The 20,446-nt window shown below is 44.8% G+C and overlaps 1 pseudogene; it reads right to left on the minus strand.

Moving 5' to 3' along the window:
• Positions 1–179: 179 nt before the first annotated feature.
• Positions 180–18,980, minus strand: LOC120046997 (annotated as a pseudogene).
• Positions 18,981–20,446: the final 1,466 nt, after the last annotated feature.

Consider the following 20,446-nt stretch of genomic DNA (forward strand, 5'->3'; position numbering starts at 1 on the left):
ATGTGCAGTAGGCACCTGTTGGACATACAGGTATCTGTGTTCTCACCAGCAGATTGGAGGAAGACGATGCAAGGAGACGCTTTCTCTTTGAATACAACATTGACTTATGAATTGAACCCTGAAAACGAGACCTGAAACAAGACAGGGTCCTGAGGACCCCGAGGGTCAAAGGTCAAGCGTTAGTCGTCCAGGTCATCATGCAGCATGTCCTTGGTCACCGCCATAACATGACGTATCCATCTATAGTAATGCTAGTCTGGTGTACACTCTGATATACACCCCATACTTCCCTTACTTGGCACACTCCTCCCACCAGTTCACAATCCCAGTCAGGAACTAGGTGTCACTGTAACGGTTGGTATGGGGACCCCCGCTCTCCCCCGGCGCAAGTCTTTGGCCACGTCAGCATAGCTGGCAGTGAAATACATACTTGGTGATACGGGCACTACTGCTATCCTTACACTGCATCCTCTCTGTAAATGGCACCTCTACCTTCTGTAATGTGTGCGACCCCAGCCGCTGATCGTAGCCGGGGACTCATCCTTCACCAAGTCTTCAGTGAATACCCCGGGCCCCAGGCAGATGGGTCTGGCGTGGGAGGAGAAGAGGATGGGGGTGTGGAGGCGCAGCAGGGCGATATCATGATTGTACAGACTTCGCTGAGAGTCGTAGAGGGTGTTTGTACTGCTTCAAAACCTCGTGGTCCTGCTCTGTGCCCTCTTTGGCATAGATGTTATGCTCCCCTGGAGGGATACAATAAATTAAACAATCTAGTAATCCATGTGTAATCAATAAAAATGTATCATCCTAGAATGTAGTTTTCTATTAGGGATGTGTCATGAAAACAATGTAAGTCCTACACAAAGAACATTTTGTAAAAGTAGTGACAACTTAAATGAGCTAAAAAATAAATAAACTCTGCAGCAGAGGTAAGTCTGGGTCTTCCTTTCCTGTGGCACTCCTCATGAGAGCCACTTTCATCATAGCGCTTGGTTTAAGGAAACTCATTAAGGAAAGAAATTCCACAAATTAACCTTTAACAAGGCACACCTGTTCATTGAAATGCATTCCAGGTGATTACCTCATGAAGCTGGTTGAGAGAATGCAAAGAGTGTGCAAAGCTGTCATCAAGGCAAAGGGTGGCTACTTTGAAGAATCTCAAATAGAAAATATATTCAGATTTGTTTAACACTTTTTGTTGTTGTTGGTTAACACATGATTCCATGTGTGTTATTTCATAGTTGTGATCTATTCACTATTATTCTACAATGTAGAAATAAAGAAAAACCCTGGAATGATTAGGTGTGTCCAAACTGATGACTGGTACTGTCTGTATACATGCAAATCCAAAGTTAGAAAGGATGGTGGTTGCTAACACTTGACATCAAGTTCCTCTATACACTAATGTAGTAACATTGTAGTCACACTACTGTAATAACATGTTGCTACACAGTACTTTAAGTAAGATTCTGGTAAATGTGTAACCAGATGTGTAAAATATTGGGGTTACCTTCAGGTTTAAAGTTGACTCCATTCTGCGGCAGCTTGTAGCCCTCTGCACAGCTACATTGTGCCCCATAAGTGTCACAGAATATATTCTCCGTTATTCACCTTACACTGCCTGGCTGTTACTGTGAAGAGAAACATGCATCATCAACCCACGTCTAAAGAGTATTAATATGTAATGGGTTCAAATTGTTATGATTGACATCTGGTTTCCCAACAGTGTTATTACAATGTTATAGGAGGAACGTCCAGGCAGAGATGGCAGAGCGACCTTAACTGTCGTGACCTGGGAAAAACTTGCCAGGAACCAAGTGAAACGGAGGACATTTGTCAAGGCCTATGCTCTTTATAAGGGCTTAAGTCAAGTAAGTGGGCACTGTGTTTTACAACTCTCCTACCTCACAGTTCATCCCAGTGAAGCCTGGTAGACAGGTACAAGTGTAGGAGCCCAGCTAGTCATTACAGGACGCCTGGTACAGACGGGGACGGCTGGACGACACTGGTCCTCATCTGAGACATAACACTCATCATTATTGACATATTACACAATTGAGATGGTATACCAAGATGCATAGCGCTAAACACTACAGTGTGTTACCCACAAAGCACACACCACCCACATCTTATCCGACCCAAAACTCAATCTGAAAAATCCATACAGAATCTTTAAAAAATAATAATCATAAGTTAACTCAATCATAACACAATACCTTATTCAAGGAAGACTCTAGCCCCCCCCCCCCCCAACAAAACACACATGTCCACACACACTCACTGTCTTCTCATCGTTCTCGAAGGCCTCCCTCCCTCCTCCAGGTCACACCTTTCCTCCAGACACACTCTCTCCAGGTTCCCCAATAACATGTCCTGGAACACCCCAGTGTTGTGACGCCTCTGTCTCTTCAGCACACAGTCTGTTGCCTGGCCCGACAGGAACACTGGGGCTGGAGGGCCAGAGAGAGAGATGGTAAGGCTGCAACAGTTACTGCTGGTGTATAACTGTGAGAGTGGTATACTTGTTACTAGTGAGAAACCTACTAAAACCATCAGCAGAGAGAGCAGGACTTACCTCCCTAGCACAGCCGGCAGTCCAGCAGCATCACACACCATAGAAGAAATGGGTAAACTGTTGCCATCTCTGTCTGATTCTCTGGTATCACTATATCCCAGTGGAGAAAAAAACAACACTCTTCTATCATGGACACGCACCCACATTCCAAAGAACAGCAGTCTGTTTACTCTTGAACGACAGAGATACAGAGTAGGTATGCTACTTGTTAGTTTAAAGGCGAAGCTTTGAGGTACTCTGGTGGAAGTTCCCATGTGTGTAAATCATTTTGTAACTGATTGTTTTAAGGTTTTTTCTTTGAGGACTGTTATTTTTGAGTCTCTGTCTTCCTCTAAGTTTGGAATGGAATCAGAAACACACACTTTAGCAGAGAGCTCCACCGTCTACAAAAAACCCAACATGCATTTTAGGTAATATACCACTAGATGGCGCACACGTCTAAAACTGTCTACCAATGCTTTGATCGAACATCACATAATTCTCTCTCACACACACACACAGCGATGAAATGCTAAGGCCCAGAGTTTTCACTGATCAGCTCACATGGCCAGTACACACTCCTGGTCCTAAGGTTAACCATAGACTCACAACAGGGTAATGCAGCTCTCCTGGGTTCTGTGAGGATAGTGCGGATTAGGATTGTAAAATTCCATGAGCGTTCAATAAATTCCCTAGTTTTCAATAAATCCTGGTTGGAAGATTCCGGATTTTCCTGCTTATTCCTTATGGAAAGTTCCTGGAATTTTGCAACCTTAATGCTGATGCAGCTTATTGCTGAGGGTCGGTGTCTGTGGAGCCCCAGTATCATTATGTGGTCTGGTCTGGAAAATACAAGCCCTGCCCTGGCCCCATCTCCCTCTCCATGGGAGTCCCCAGGCTGCTCTGATGGAGTGCTGTATTGACCCAGACCATTTATATTTCATTGAGTCGTTAAAATGCTAAATAATTCATACTTAAGTAATTAACACTGGGCCTTTTGATATACAGTCGATTCATCTCATGTCATAAAATCAAAATACAGTGTTTAGAACTTTATGAGAGAGGTTAGGGTAGTTCAAACATGATGGCTTTGTTTTGATAGCCATCACAACTCAACACAGCTGCTGTTGCTGCAGCTACACCGTGAGTTGTTTGCATTCTTTTCACAACGTTATTCAAATGCAACATGCACTGGGGGTTGCGCGCCTGCATTTATCCATGTAATCGCCTCAGACCTGTGAGAGAACAGGCATTTCCGGGCCAACGGCAGCATTTAAATCAAATGCACAATGTACATTCTCAACAGTGGATACGCCCACTCCCTCTGTCCTAGCCGTCTGATTCACAGCCCTGTTGGTCACACTCAGGTGAGTATGAATGGTCTGGGGAGACATCCAAACAAGGCTGTGTAAGATCAGTGGTTCCCAAAAAGGGGTCCTAGGACACCTGGGGATACTTGGCCTATCCACATGGAGGACTTGAGAAAACTCATGAGACCTTAGGCTTACTGGTGAAATGCACATAAAGGGGTACTTCAGTGGTATTCCAGAGCAAAATTCAGCTGGTGGTACAGTGACAGACAAAGGTCGGGAACCACTGTGTTAGATGGGACAGCAGGAATGGAGGAGGGGAGGACAGAGAAGCAGTGTGATTTATAACGCCAGGACATTGATTCCCTTGACGTGCCTCTCTCGGTGTCCAGAGCACAGTTGGGAAATGGTTGCCTGGTCCAATTAGATTGTTCACTACAATTGGGGATCAGAGCCGGGCCCAGCAGATAATTCAAACGGATGCCTGCGCAGTGTCATCGATTGTACAGTAGCTCTTGGGGAAGGCAAGGTTGGTTGGGAGGGAGGGATGGTGTGGCACATTGAGGTCCTGTGTTTATAGATTACACACACGCACAGCCTTTTCATCTCTTGGTGACTGTCAATACACTCAGAATGCTTTCCAAGGAATTCAACCATGTACAAACATAGGATCAGATAATGCGTGGAGTTTGAACGTTTACACTCTCCTCCAGCTCTGTTAGTCAATAGATCAAATCAAAAAACTTCCAATCAAAGTGTATTGATCGGGTACACAATGCAGTCAAATGTCAAACAAGTACACAAATAATTAATACAATACATAAAAAAAAAATGGAAATCAAGAAATTGCGGAACTAATCCAATTCACAACCAAAATATCCCTGTAACAGTAATCCTAATGTGTAACTAACAGGTAGTGAGTGTGCATCACCTAGTAGACGCTTAGTGATGGCTGTTCAACAGTCTGATGGCCTGGTGATCAAGCTGTCTCTCGGTCCCGGCTCTGATGCACCTGTACTGTCTCTGCCTGCTAGACGGTCGTGGTGTAAACAGTCAGCGGCTCGGATGACTGAGGTCCTTAATGATCTTCTTGGCCTTTGACACAGAGTGCTGTAAATGTCCTGGAGGGCAGGCAGCTGGCCCCTGGTGATGCGTTGGGCTGACCGCACCACCCTCTGGAGAGCAATGCGGTTGAGGGAGGTGCAGTTGCCGTGCCAGGCGGAGATGCAGCCCACAGAATGCTCTCAATGGTGCATCTGCAGACGTTTGTGAGGGTCTTAAGGGCCATGATGAATTTCTTCAGCCACCTGAGGTTGTAGAGGCGCTGTTGTGCTTTCTTCACCTTGATGTGGTGACAATTTCAGGTCTTCAGTGATGTGCACGCTGAGGAACTTTAAGCTTTTGACCCTCCACTGCAGCTCCTTCAATAATATGGGTGTGCTCACTCTTCTGTCTCCTGTAGTCCATGACCAGCTCCTTCTTTTTGTTGACATTGAGGGAGAGGTTCTTTTCCTACCACCCCTCTGACAGGGCTCTAACTTCCTGCCTGTAGGCTGTCTCATCATTGTTGGTAATCAGGCCTACCACTGTTGTGTCGTCAACAAACTTGATGATTTGAGGTGGTGTCATGCGTGGCCACGTAGTCATAGGTGAACAGGAAATACAAGAGGGGGCTGAGCACACAACCCTGGGGGGCCCACTTGTTGAGGATCAGCGTGGAGGAGGTGTTGCCTTCCCTCACCAACTGGGGTCGGCCCATCAGGAAATGTAGGACCCAGTTGCACAGGGAGTAGTTCAGACCTAAGGCCCTGAGCTTAGTGATGAGCTTGGAGGGCACTATGGTGTTGAAAGCTGAGATGTATTCGATGAGCAGCATTCTCAGATAGGTATTCCTCTTATCCAGGGGGGAAAAGGCAGTGTGCAGTGCATTGGCGATGGCATCATCTGTGGATCTGTTGGGGCGGTATGCAAATTGTAATGGGTCAAGGGTGTTGGGTATGGTGGAGGTGAAATGGTTGTTGACTAGCCATTTGACTCCATTGCACTCCACACTGCCCTTTCCCACCTGGACAAAAGGAACACCTATGTGAGAATGCTATTCATTAACTACAGCTCAGCGTTCAACACCATAGTACCCTCAAAGCTCATCACTAAGCTAAGCTAAACACCTCCCTCTGCAACTGGATCTTGGACTTCCTGACGGGCCGCCCCCAGGTGGTGAGGGTAGGTAGCAACACATCTGCCACGCTGATCCTCAACACTGGAGCTCCAAATGGGTGCATGCTCAGTCCCCTCCTGTACTCCTTGTTCACCCACGACTGCATGGCCAGGCACGACTCTAACACCATCATTAAGTTTGCAGACGACACAACAGTGGTAGGCCTGATCACCGACAACGACGAGACAGCCTATAGGGAGGAGGTCAGAGACCTGGCCGGGTGGTGCCAGAATAACAACCTATCCCTCAACTTAACCAAGACTAAGGAGATGATTGTGGACTACAGGAAAAGGAGCACCGAGCACGCTCCCATTCTCATCGACGGGGCTGTAGTGGAGCAGGTTGAGAGCTTCAAGTTCCTTGGTGTCCACATCAACAACAAACTAGAATGGTCCAAACACACCAAGACAGTCGTGAAGAGGGTTCTCTCTACTACCGCATGGCAAGCGGTACCAGAGTGCCAAGTCTAAGACAAAAAGGCTTCTCAACAGTTTTTACCACCAAGCCATAAGACTCCTGAACAGGTAACCAAATTGTTACCCAGACTATTTGCATTGTGTGCCCCTCCCAACCCCTCTTTTACACTGCTGCTACTCTCTGTTTATCATATATGCATAGTCACTTTTTTAAATTTTAAAATTTATTTCACCTTTATTTAACCAGGTAGGCAAGTTGAGAACAAGTTCTCATTTACAATTGCGACCTGGCCAAGATAAAGCAAAGCAGTTCGACACGTACAACAACACAGAGTTACACATGGAGTAAAACAAACATACAGTCAATAATACTGTAGAAAAATAAGTCTATATACAATGTGAGCAAATGAGGTGAGATACGGGAGGTAAAGGCAAAAAAAAGGCCATGGCGGCGATTTAAATACAATATATCAAGTAAAAACACTGGAATGGTAGATTTGCAGTGGAAGAATGTGCAAAGTAGAGATAGAAATAATGGGGTGCAAAGGAGCAAAATAAGTAAATAAATACAGTAGGGGGAGAGGTAGTTGTTTGGGCTAAATTATAGATGGGATATGTGCAGTAATCTGTGAGCTGCTCTGACAGCTGGTGCTTAAAGCTAGTGAGGGAGATCAGTGTTTCCAGTTTCAGAGATTTTTGTAGTTCGTTCCAGTCATTGGCAGCAGAGAACTGGAAGGAGAGGCGGCCAAAGGAATAATTTGTTTTGGGGGTGACCAGAGAGATATACCTGCTGGAGCGTGTGCTACAGGTGGGTGCTGCTATGGTGACCAGCGAAGTGAGATAAGGGGGGACTTTACCTAGCAGGGTCTTGTAGATGACCTGGAGCCAGTGGGTTTGGCGACGAGTATGAAGCGAGGGCCAGCCAACGAGAGCGTACAGGTTGCAGTGGTGGGTAGTATATGGGGCTTTGGTGACAAAACGGATGGCACTGTGATAGACTGCATCCAATTTATTGAGTAGGGTATTGGAGGCTATTTTGTAAATGACATCGCCGAAGTCAAGGATCGGTAGGATGGTCAGTTTTACAAGGGTATGTTTGGCAGCATGAGTGAAGGATGCTTTGTTGTGAAATAGGAAGCCAATTCTAAATTTAACTTTGGATTGGAGATGTTTGATGTGAGTCTGGAAGGAGAGTTTACAGTCTAACCAGACACCTAGGTATTTGTAGTTGTCCACATATTCTAAGTCAGAACCGTCCAGAGTAGTGATGTTGGACGGGCGGGCAGGTGCAGGCAGCGATCGGTTGAAGAGCATGCATTTAGTTTTACTTGTATTTAAGAACAATTGGAGGCCACGGAAGGAGAGTTGTATGACATTGAAGCTCGTCTGGAGGGTTCTTAACACTGTGTCCAAAGAAGGGCCAGAAGTACATAGAATGGTGTCATCTGCGTAGAAGTGGATCAGAGACTCACCAGCAGCAAGAGCGACATCATTGATGTATACAGAGAAGAGAGTCGGTCCAAGAATTGAACCCTGTGACACCCCAATAGAGACTGCCAGAGGCCCGGACAACAGGCCCTCCGATTTGACACACTGAACTCTATCAGAGAAGTAGTTGGTGAACCAGGCGAGGCAATCATTTGAGAAACCAAGGCTATCGAGTCTGCCGATGAGGATGTGGTGATTGACAGAGTCGAAAGCCTTGGCCAGGTCAATGAATACGGCTGCACAGTATTGTTTCTTATCGATAGTGGTTAAGATATCGTTTAGGACCTTGAGCGTGGCTGAGGTGCACCCATGACCAGCTCTGAAACCAGATTGCATAGCGGAGAAGGTATGGTGGGATTCGAAATGGTCGGTAATCTGTTTGTTGACTTGGCTTTCGAAGACCTTAGAAAGGCAGGGTAGGATAGATATAGGTCTGTAGCAGTTTGGGTCAAGAGTGTTCCCCCCTTTGAAGAGGGGGATGACCGCAGCTGTTTTCCAATCTGTGGGGATCTCAGATGACACGAAAGAGAGGTTGAACAGGCTAGTAATAGGGGTTGCAACAATTTTAGAAAGATAATTTTAGAAAGAAAGGGTCCAGATTGTCTAGTCCGGCTGATTTGTAGGGGTCCAGATTTTGCAGCTCTTTCAGAACATCAGCTGACTGGATTTGGGAGAAGGAGAAATAGGGAAGGCTTGGGCGAGTTGCTGTGGGGGGTGCAGTGCTGTTGACCGGGGTAGGGGTAGCCAGGTGGAAAGCATGGCCAGCCGTAGAAAAATGCTTATTGAAATTTTCAATTATAGTGGATTTATTGGTGGTGACAGTGTTTCCTGTGCAGTGGGCAGCTGGGAGGACTATACAGTGTCCCAAAACCAGGTCGATTAGAGGATTTACAGGATACCCCGGCCAGGTCGATTAGAAGGCCTGCTCGCTGAAGTGTTTCAGGGAGCGTTTGACAGTGATGAGTGGAGGTTGTTTGACTGCTAACCCATCACGGATGCAGGCAATGAGGCAGTGATCGCTGAGATCTTGGTTGAAAACAGCAGAGGTGTATTTAGAGGGCAAGTTGATTAGGATGATATCTATGAGGGTGCCCGTGTTTACGGCTTTGGGGTGGTACCTGGTAGGTTCATTGATAATTTGTGTGCGATTGAGGGCATCAAGCTTAGATTGTAGGATGGCTGGGGTGTTAAGCATGTTCCAGTTTAGGTCGCCTAGCAGCACGAGCTCTGAAGATAGATGGGGGGCAATCAGTTCACATATGGTGTCCAGAGCACAGCTGGGGGCAGAGGGTGGTCTATAGCAGGTGGCAACGGTGAGAGACCTGTTTTTAGAGAGGTGGATTTTTAAAAGTAGAAGTTCAAATTGTTTGGGTACAGACCTGGATAGTAGGACAGAACTCTGCAGGCTATCTCTGCAGTAGATTGCAACACCGCCCCTTTGGCAGTTCTATCTTGTCTGAAAATGTTGTAGTTAGGGATGGAGATTTCAGAATTTTTGGTGGTCTTCCTAAGCCAGGATTCAGACACGGCTAGAACATCCGGGTTGGCAGAGTGTGCTAAAGCATTGAATAAAACAAACTTAGGGAGGAGGCTTCTAATGTTAACATGCATGAAACCAAGGCTATTACGGTTACAGAAGTCATCAAAAGAGAGCGCCTGGGGAATAGGAGTGGAGCTAGGCACTGCAGGGCCTGGATTCACCTCTACATCACCAGAGGAACAGAGGAGGAGTAGGATAAGGGTACGGCTAAAAGCTATGAGAATTGGTCGTCTAGAACGTCCGGAACAGAGAGTAAAAGGAGGTTTCTGGGGGCGATAAAATAGCTTCAAGGTATAATGTACAGACAAAGGATGTGAATACAGTGGAGGTAAACCTAGGTATTGACTGATGATGAGAGAGATATTGTCTCTAGAAACATAATTGAAACCAGGTGATGTCATCGCATGTGTGGGTGGTGGAACTGAAAGGTTGGATAAGGTATAATGAGCAGGGCTAGAGGCTCTACAGTGAAATAAGCCAATAAACACTAATCAGAATAGCAATGGACAAGGCATATTGACATTAAGGAGAGGCATGCTTAGTCAAATGATCATAAGGATCCAGTTAGTAGTGAGGTTGGTTGGGGTAACGGCGATTCAGACAGCTAGCCGGGCCATCGGTAGCAAGCTAGCATAGGATGGAGGTCTGTTTTTAGCCACCTCGTGCGTTTCCGTCGGTAGATTAGTGGGGTTCCGTGTGTTAGAGCGGATCAATCCAATTGGCAAAATAGATATAGTCATAGTGACCCAAGAAAAATTGTACGATAGACCTATTCAGATAGCTTTCTTATCGGCTGCTAACGATTAGCGGGCCGCAGATGGGCGTTCAGGTAACGTCGCGACGGAGGGGCCAGTTGGATAACTCCCTCGTGCAGATAACGTCGGTAGTCCAGTCGTGAAGGCCCGGTGGGGCTCCGCATCGGCAGTAAAACGGGTCCGGATAGGTGATTGTAGCCCAGGAGTGGCTGATGGAACTCTTCAGCTGGCTAGCTCCGGAATAATTGATGTTTGCTCCGGGATCGACGTAAGCCAATAGTCACACAAATAGCAGCTAGCTGCGAGATCCAGGTGTAAATGTCCAGAGCTTGCGGTTGAAATCCGGGGATATGGAGAGAAAAATAGGTCCGGTATGGTCTGGTCTGAGTCGTGTTGTACAAAACTGGCGATAGCTTTTCGAGCTAAAGGATAGCTGATGAAAATAACCGTGGTTAGTTGAATATTAACGTTAGCCAGTAAACTGGCTAGCTTCTGGTTAGCTTCTGGCTAGCTTCTGGTTAGCTTCTATTGTGGATTTCAGATTTGAGGTAAATAATACTTTTTAAAATTTTTATTGGTGAGGCGGGTTGCAGGAGAGTGTTTTGAAGTTGAGTTTTTGGGAAAGAAAATATATAAAAGATATGCGAAGAAAGATGTAAATATATATATATACACGGCACACGACAAGACGAGGACAAAGGACGTCTGACTGCTATTAAAACTTTAACTATACATTCATGTACATACTACCTCAATTGGCCCGACCAACCAGTGCTCCCGCACATTGGCTAACCGGGCTATTTGCATTGTGTCCCATCACCCGCCAACTCCTTTTTACGCTACTGCTACTCTCTGTTCATCATATATGCATAGTCACTTTAACCATACCTACATGTACATACTACCTCAATAAGCCTGACTAACCGGTGCCTGTATATAGCCTTGCTACTGTTATTTTCAAATGTCTTTTTACTGTTTTATTTCTTTACTTACCTACACACACACCTTTTCTCCGCACTATTGGTTAGAGCCTGTAAGTAAGCAATTCACCTGTTGTATTCGGCGCACGTGACAAATAAATAAAATTTGATTTGAAATCTGCTCTCTGATCTCGCAAAGTTTATTGTCCAGACACTGTAAATTAGCAAGTAATATACTAGGAAGCAGAGGGTGGTTTGCCATTTTCATTGTTTAGTTTGGAATGCCAGCTCGCATTCCCGTTTTCTAGTGGCTTCTTTTTGGAAAATTGGCTCCCATGATGAATGGAACTGCTTCAGGTAATCCAAGGATCCAGCTCCTGAAAACCGAATTTGTGGTGAGTAATCTCCGATCTGATGTCCAGAAGTGCTTGTCGGTCATAGGAAATAATACTAGAAACTTTCTGTACAAATAAAGTCGAAAATAACAAAATAATATGCAAAAGACTGAAAAGTTGTCTGGGAGCAAGCAACAGGGCGACCATCATCAGTGCCATCTTGTTCTTCCACCATCTTGTTCTTAGATCTAAAATAGTTAGAGTGACCAAAGCCAACAGACTAAATTTCAAGTAACATCAATGAGTATTAATTCTGTTTAATTGCATTTCCGTTGTTCAATTATCAGTATCTGATCAGTAACTGAGTACCACCACCAGGGGGGAGAACTAACGGCTATTCCTGTCAGAGGCGGCAGTCTGTCTAGGGGAGATCTCAATTGCATACTCCTCGCATCCTCTTTCCTCGCCTCCTTCTCAAAACCCATTGGAAGAGAAGGATCGAGGTGAGGGACCTCTGGCTTTCTCATCCTATGGGTTTTGAGAAGGCGATGAGGAGAGAGAAGATTGCAATTGAGATCTTCCCTAGCAGTTTCTACGCTCCTATCAAGCCATATCACCCAGGAGAGGGGAACCGACTTGGGGAAGCCAGGAGTCATGGGTTGGAGACCATTGGTACTTGCCTGCGAAGCAGCAAGAGGAACAGCCCCTCCCTACCTTCAGACTATGCTCAAACCCTACACCCCAACCTGAGCACTCTGTTCTGCCACCTCTGGTCTCTTGGCCCTCCCGCTCAGCCCAGTCCAAGCTCTTCTCTGTCCTGACACCCCAATGGAGGAACCAGCTTCCCCTGAAGCTAGGACAGCAGAGTCCCTGCCCATCTTCTGAAACATCTGAAACTCTACCTCTTCAAAGAGTATCTTAAATAATCCCACAGCACCCCCCCTCGCACCCCGAGCAACTGCTAAATAATTCAAATTTCAATGTAAAATGTTGGAGCCTCGGCTGTCCTGTACAATCCAATATGGTTGCCCTGTTTGCTCTGTGTCGATTAGAGTATAGACTTCTGAAACTGAATTACGCTTCTCAAGGCTTCTCAAGGCTCTGTTCAGTGTAAAGGCCTTAGCAGCAAAGCTCTGCCAAACCTATCACTTTGTCTGTCTGGGAGTAACTTCTCCTCTCTGTAAATCCTCTCCCCGAGTCCTCAAAGCGCCCACATCTCTCTTTGTGTTAAAGTATTAATCTGAGCAGGCTCTGTATCTGAGGTACTGCTTCCATCTACAATCTCATTCATACCATAGAATTATATATGATTTCTAAACATGACTTATCTGTCCTCATCTGACTGGTGTAGGAGGAATCAGAGCTTTGTGTTGGTGCCAAAGTAATGGACTTGAGGGCAAGAGGAAACATTTTTATTTCAAAGAGTTGAGAAACGTGTTGACATTGGACAAGGGTGGCATTTGATGGCTTTCTGGTTGGCATTGTGACATTGAATAGGACAGAGATTCCCTGGAGGGAAATAGCCAGGACTAAACATTAGGGACATCTCTGATTCATAATACCTGACATTGCTCTGCCTGGGGCTCTTAAAATATAGTAATTCACAAGCATACAGCCTATTTAGGCTAGTTTCCTCTGCTGATCCTCCATCCTCCTCAGCAAGACAGACAGGCCTTACATAATCAGCCCAGGAGGACAGCCAAGATGACAAGGTTATGCCTGTCAGTGTGTATTATAGCAAATGTCTGAGTGGGGAGAGTACTCTGCTGTGCTGTGCTTCTTAGTGATTAGATCAGATTTTTCTGATCTAATCAATGCCAAGAGTGTCCAAAGCTGTCATCAAGGCAAAGGGTGGCTACTTTGAAGAATCTGAATTATAAAATATATTTTGATTTGTTGGTTATTACATGATTTCATATGTGTTATTTCATAGTTTTGATGTCATTCTACAATGTAGAAAATAGTAAAAATAACAAAAAACCCTTGAATGAGTAGGTGTGTCCAAACTTTTGACTGGTATTGTGTGTATATGTATATATATATGTATATGTGTATGTGTATATATATATTTGTGTATGTGTATATACAGTATGTGTATATATATATATATATATGTGTGTGTATATATATATGTGTGTGTATAAAAAAGAAACGTCCTCTCACTGTCAACTGCGTTTATTTTCAGCAAACTTAACATGTGTAAATATTTGTATGAAAATAACAAGATTCAACAACTGAGACATAAATTGAACAAGTTCCACAGACATGTGACTAACAGAAGTGGAATAATGTGTCCCTGAACAAAGGGGGGTCAAAATCAAAAGTAACAGTCAGTATCTGGTGTGGCCACCAGCCACATTAAGTGCTGCAGTAATTCTCCTCCTCATGGACTGCAGCAGATTTGTCAGTTCTTGCTGTGAGATGTTATCCCACTCTTCCAACAAGGCACCTACAAGTTCCCGGACATTTCTGGGGGGAATGGCCCTAGCCCTCACCCTCTGATCCAACAGGTCCCAGACGTGCTCAATGGGATTGAGATCCGGGCTCTTCGCTGGCCATGGTAGAACACTGACATTCCTGTCTTGCAGGAAATCACACACAGAACAAGCAGTATGGCTGGTGTCATTATCATGCTGGAGGGTCATGTCAAGATGAGCCTGCAGGAAGGGTCCCACATTTTATTGTATTTATTTTGATGTTTTCACCTTTATTTAACCAGGTAGGCTAGTTGAGAACAAGTTCTCATTTGCAACTGCGACCTGGCCAAGATAAAGCATAGCAGTTCGACACACACAACAATACAGAGTTACACATGGAATAAACAAAACATACAGTCAATAATACAGTAGAGAAAAAAAAGAAGAGGATGTCGTCCCTGTAATGCACAGTGTTGAGATTGCCTGCAATGACAACAAGCTCAGTCTGATGATGCTGTGACACACCGCCCCAGACCATGACGGACCTTCCACCTCCAAATCGATCCCGCTCCAGAGTACAGGCCTCGGTGTAACGCTCATTCCTTCGACGATAAACGTGAATCCGACCATCACCCATGGTGAGACAAAACTGTGACTCATCAGTGAAGAGCACTTTTCGCCAGTCCTGTCTGGTCCAGCGACGGTGGGTTTGTGCCCATAGGCGACGTTGTTGCCGGTGATGTCTAGTGAGGATCTGCCTTACAAGAGGCCTACAAGCCCTCAGTCCAGCCTCTCTCAGCCTATTGTGGACAGTCTGAGCACTGATGGAGGGATTGTGCGTTCCTGGTGTAACTCGGGCAGTTGTTGTTGCCATCATGTACCGATCCTGTGCAGGTGTTGTTACACGTGGTCTGCCACTGCAAGGACGATCAGCTGTGCCCTGTCTCCCTGTAGCGCTGTCTTAGGCGTCTCACAGTACGGACATTGTAATTTATTGCCCTGGCCACATCTGCAGTCCTCATGCCTCCTTGCAGCATGCCTAAGGCACGTTCACGCAGGGACCCTGGGTATCTTTCTTTTGGTGTTTTTCAGAGTCAGTAAAAAGGCCTCTTTAGTGTCCTAAGTTTTCATAACTGTGACCTTAATTGCCTACCGTCTGTAAGCTGTTACTGTCTTAACGACCGTTCCACAGGTGCATGTTCATTAATTGTTTATGGTTCATTGAACAAGCATGGGAAACAGTGTTGAAACCCTTTACAATGAAGATCTGTGAAGTTATTTGGATTTTTACGAATTATCTTTGAAAGACAGGGTCCTGAAAACGGGATGTTTATTTTTTTGCTGAGTTATATTTATTAACACACACACACACACACACACACACACACACACACACACACACACACACACACACACACACACACACACACACACACATTTACAACTGTAACAATGATTCATGTCCATTAAGGGGGGGCAGGATGGGGACAGGGTGAGCAAGTAGCTGCTTAGTAGTGGCTTTTCATGAGCCTGATGGTCTGGGGGTAGAAACTTTTGGCCAGTCTGACAGTTTTTACCATGATGCTCCTATACTGCCCGTGTCTGAGTGATGGAAGCTGGGAGAACAGGCCGTGGCTCAGTGTGAGGTCCTTGATGATCTTCTTGGCCTTCTTGCGACACCTGGTGTTGTAGGTGTCTTGGAGGGCAGGCCGTGTGCACCCACACCCAGTGTGCACCCAAGCATTCTGAGGTTGAAGAGTTGCTGTTGTGCCTTCTTCACCATGGTGTCTGTGTGTTTTGACCATTTCAGCTACTCTGAGATGTGTACACCAGAGTATGTGAGTAGAGCTGGAAGGAGCGAGGAGCAGAGCTCTCCCAATTTGACTGGAGCAAGGAGCCAGTTTCAAAAAGGCTGGTGCTTCGGCTTTCTCGCCCGCTCCAGTTGCCCTCCAGGAGCGCTCACTTCACGAGCTCAGGGCATGCCCGGCCCAGAATGCATTTGTAAGCTACTTGTGTGCTGCTATAGCCCCTTGCTTTAGCTACTGTCATGGAGGTCGCTAAATATCTTCATAAAGAAACAAATAAATCAATGTGCCTTACAAAGATGAGGACCAAGTGCGGGAGTGCAGTTATGTACTGTAGTGTCCACAACCTAAAGAATCATTGTGGAATATGAAAAGACACGTATCCCGAAAGCATGATGGTGTTCTTAGTACGTGCACATGCAAACAAAAAAGGAATGAGATGGGTAGCTAGCTGTGTCATTTTAGCGAAGTCTTTATAAACTAAAAATCTGATCTCTTAAAGGTTTCATTCATTTTTGTTCTATTGTCTATACAATAAGCTATCATTGATTTTGGCCCATCAGGCCTGACATTTTATCTCTTTCATGGAGCTTGCTGTTTTGATATGGTTATTTATCCTAAAAGCCTTTAGGCCTACCTATTGAAAAATAAAAATCAACTCCACATCCCTGCCCAGCCTGGCAAGAGTGGCCTAAAGGGTGTTTAGCATCCCCAGTGGCTCTGCATGTGTGGAGAGGATATTCTCCACTGCTGGCCTGCTCCCAATCACATAAGCCTGAAGCCATAAACTCTGGCCAAATGTTTAAAAGTGAATTCAAAGGCACTGTAGACTAAGCTAATAAGGTATTTATCATTGAATTGTTATTGAATTCTAAGTGAGTCACAAACTATATGCACAATTTATAGAATATACTGTAATGATTTAATACAACAAAATGCTGTTTAAATGTTGAGTGCTTAATGTCCCTGCCAGCCTAGTGTCAAACTCGCAAATGCTTCCCAATTTATTTATTTGTTGGCTATAGCCTTGAAATGATAGGCTTAGAAATATGTAGCCTATTTGAAATAAGCACTTCTTTCAGTAACCTTTTTATGTTGTTTATTAAAATACTTTTGATTCAAATCATATGGTTTGGTTTCAATACTTTAATAGGTCCAAGTAGTCACAAAAATAGATTGGTCTTGGTTTAATTGTGATTTTAATGAATGAATTTTGAGTGTCAGTTTTTTTTTTTTGTGAGCGAGGAGAGTTTTTTTAGGAGAGGTTTATAGCAGAGCGGATATTCATGATAATGGAAGTGTGTGCTAAGTGTCGGTAGTTACTTTCTCTATTTTGGGCACGGGGATGATAGTGGACATCTTGAAGCAGGTGGGGATAACGGCCTGCGCTAGAGAGAGATTGAAAATGTTAGAAAACACAACAGCTAGCTGGTCTGCACGTGTTCTGAGGGCACGACTAGGGATACCGTCTGGGCCGGCAGCCTTGCGAGGGTTAACACGATTGGATGACTCGCAAGCACATAGACCTCATTGTCCTCTCTTTGGGTCTTTCTTTAGTAGAGCCTGATAGCTGCAGAAGGACTATATCATGCCCATGTTGCTGGACAGAGGCCTGGGCATCTTCACCTCAACCTTGTCTCAGAGCATTTCATATTATTCTGTATGTAAATCCGAGACAATCCATTTAGTATGATATGTTACGTTTCGTATGGTATATATTAATTTGTTGATGTCCATCACTCATTTTGTTTGATTATGCTACAAATTATAATTCGTATTATATGTTACAAATATGCAAAATGTATATGTTACTAATTATAGCTAGGTTGCTAACGTTAGCTAGCTTGTAAAGTTAGCTAGGGGTTAAGTTTAGGAGTTAGGTTAAAGGGTTAGGGTTAGGTCAAGGGTTAGCTGGAAGGGCTAAGTAGTTGCTAAGTAGTTGAAAAGTTGCTAATTAGCTGCTAAACTCGCAACCTTAGATTGTTACTTAAGTCAACCCAATCTTATGTAACCATACCAAACATATCATACTTAGTGTTCAGGATTTCCTTTTACTATGTTCCATCTAGTCTATGTGACCAGGCTGTTCACCCACATACACTCCTGCCTAGACACAACCGTTCAACACAGAATTAGCAATGAGTTAGTCTTGCAGTGCCATCCTTCTAATTGTTGTTAATCACTCGGCTACTGGAGGAAGCCTGGAAATCGAGGATAGCATTGAATTCAACACTTATTGTACAGTAGCAACAAGGGCAGATGAAACAGTGGATGCAATGCTCCTCAGGCCTCACCACTTTTCCTCTGTGTAGGGGATGGAGTCGTAGGACTGCTTGTAGAAAGCCACCGAGCTGGGGCCCAGGAAGAGGTTACGATAGGGAGGGAAGGCAGCATAAAAATTAGATTATTTTTTTTTTACAAATGCTTTTGAAAAAACACAACTTTATGCACTGTGAATTTATCAAAGATGTGCATGTTATTTTTTTTGCATGTTTTCTACAGTGAATAGAATGATACATTTCCACTGTTTATGGCTAATACAAGTTTATTCTATTCTCTAGAGTGTGTGGTAGCAGTCTCCATGTTGGGTTTCCATGCCCATGGTACAGTATAGTTGAGTGGAGTGAGACAGCCTTTAAGCTGCAGGATCCTACGGGCTTCCTGGAGGAACCCCGTCTGGTCAAACCAGTGGAAGGCAGACATGGTCGTCACCAGGTCCACTGAGCTGTCTGCGAAGGGCAGCTCCTCAGCCGGACACTGTCTATAGACCCAGACAAGAGCGACGCAATGATCGAGAGACACACAGATTGAGGCTACATAATACAGGCTATACTCAAGTTATTTGCTGGTCTCAGATCTGTAAAGATATTTTCTAGCTTGGTACCAGATCTGTTTCTGCTCTCTTGCCAACTCCTATGGTCATTGACACTATATCCCTGGTCTCCTTGCCGTGTTTGTAAGTAGCATCTCTCGCCTTCAGTTTCCCGACAAGGCTGCCATCAATCCACGGTTTTTGATTTGGGTATGTTTTAAAAGACACCATAGGGATCACATCTATGCATTTTTTTTTTTTCATCTGGTGACTGAGTCTGTGTATTCATTGATGTTATCACAAGAGGCGCCCCGGAACATATTCCAATCCATGTGATCTATACAGTCTTGGAGCATGGATTCTAATTGGTCTGATCAGCATTGTACAGACCTGACCACCAGAGCTTCCATCTGGAAGTAGCTACTGTAGTGTATTTATCACGGGAGCTGTGTTTAGGGGTTTGGAGTGAGACAACAGTACGACACACTCCCACTCTTAAGGTAGAGGGCAAATTAATCGAGAGAGAGAGATGCGGGAACACACTGCGAAGCCAGCCATCAGAAGACTGCAGTCCTCTCACAGAGCTGGATGAAATGAAGATTAGAGTCAAGCGGGTGTTGAGGGAGATGCTATAATTATGTTCACTCGTGTTTGAAAGTGAATATTTTGGGAGACAAGGTAAAGAGAGGAGCGTCAAAAAATAGAGGTCTACATCACTGTGAGAATAGCAAATAGTGTGAGAACGACCTTGAAGGAACTTTTTGGTTTATTTTGTTTCTCAGGTTTTAGGAGTGAAAAGTCATTGATCTTCCACCAAGTAGTTTTTTTCCCTCCCTAAAACTACAAGGGAATTAACAGATGCTTTTCTGGTGGGGCCACGGCGTGTTCTGTCACCCCAAAACTATTCAAGGGTGGTAACAGTGTTCTACTGCTCACTTGCTACCCTACATGACTGCAACACCAGGGCTGTGGTGGTATCAGGCGACACGGGTTTGGAACGTACTAGGTATAGGCCAGCATATGCCTATGAATGAGCAATCTTCTATTGCAAGGACACACTACATAACCTTACAACTAGTGAGCTTGTAATATCCACAGGGATACAGCTCTTCTGATCTCAAACTAGGGACTGCAGCCTTCAAAGCTCAGCCCCCTCCCTCCTCCCCTGCCCGCTGGATATGGTCACTGACATTAATGTGATATTTGAGAAAGTATAGCTCTGTTAATTAGCTACAGTCATTCTTGAGTCTGAAAGGGTAATGTTTCACACCCACACCCCTTATATCCACCCCCTACCCCCTTCTCTGCCAAACCCAACACACTGACATTTAAACAAGCTGCTTGTTATTTTAAGACAGAAAGAAGGGAACACTTGGCACACAACAGTGATCACAATCCATTTGACTTGAATAGACTCTGTTGGAAGTGTTTTCAGAGGAAGTTCCACCAGCACAAATGCTCTCTCTATGCGACGGGTTACAGTCTTCATTAATGCTGAGATTCTCCATTAAGAAAGCTATTAGTTTGGTCTGGAAGATAAAAACCGGGGGTGGGGAGGTGGGGGTGTTCCTAGTGTTTGGTGTTTGGTATACTCCGTGTAGTTCTTCACTGTTATGTGGCCAACTTTACATTATTGATGCACGGTGTTGAAGGGCTGTTTTGCTCCTCTGACTCCTTTCTTGTGGTTCCTCAGCTGTTCCGCCGTGTTGCTGCAGCCCTACCTGGGATGGATAGCACACCAGAGAAGAGCAAAGAGGACAGTATTCTTTCACAAAGGGATTAGACCCGAGGCAGAATGGTTTGGAGCAAGTTTGAGCTCAACATCTAATCAACACTTCAGAAATGCTTCAGTAGCTAGGTTTCCAACCAATTGGAG

This window comes from Salvelinus namaycush, chromosome 5 (genome assembly GCF_016432855.1).
Source record: "Salvelinus namaycush isolate Seneca chromosome 5, SaNama_1.0, whole genome shotgun sequence".
Taxonomy (NCBI): domain Eukaryota; kingdom Metazoa; phylum Chordata; class Actinopteri; order Salmoniformes; family Salmonidae; genus Salvelinus; species Salvelinus namaycush.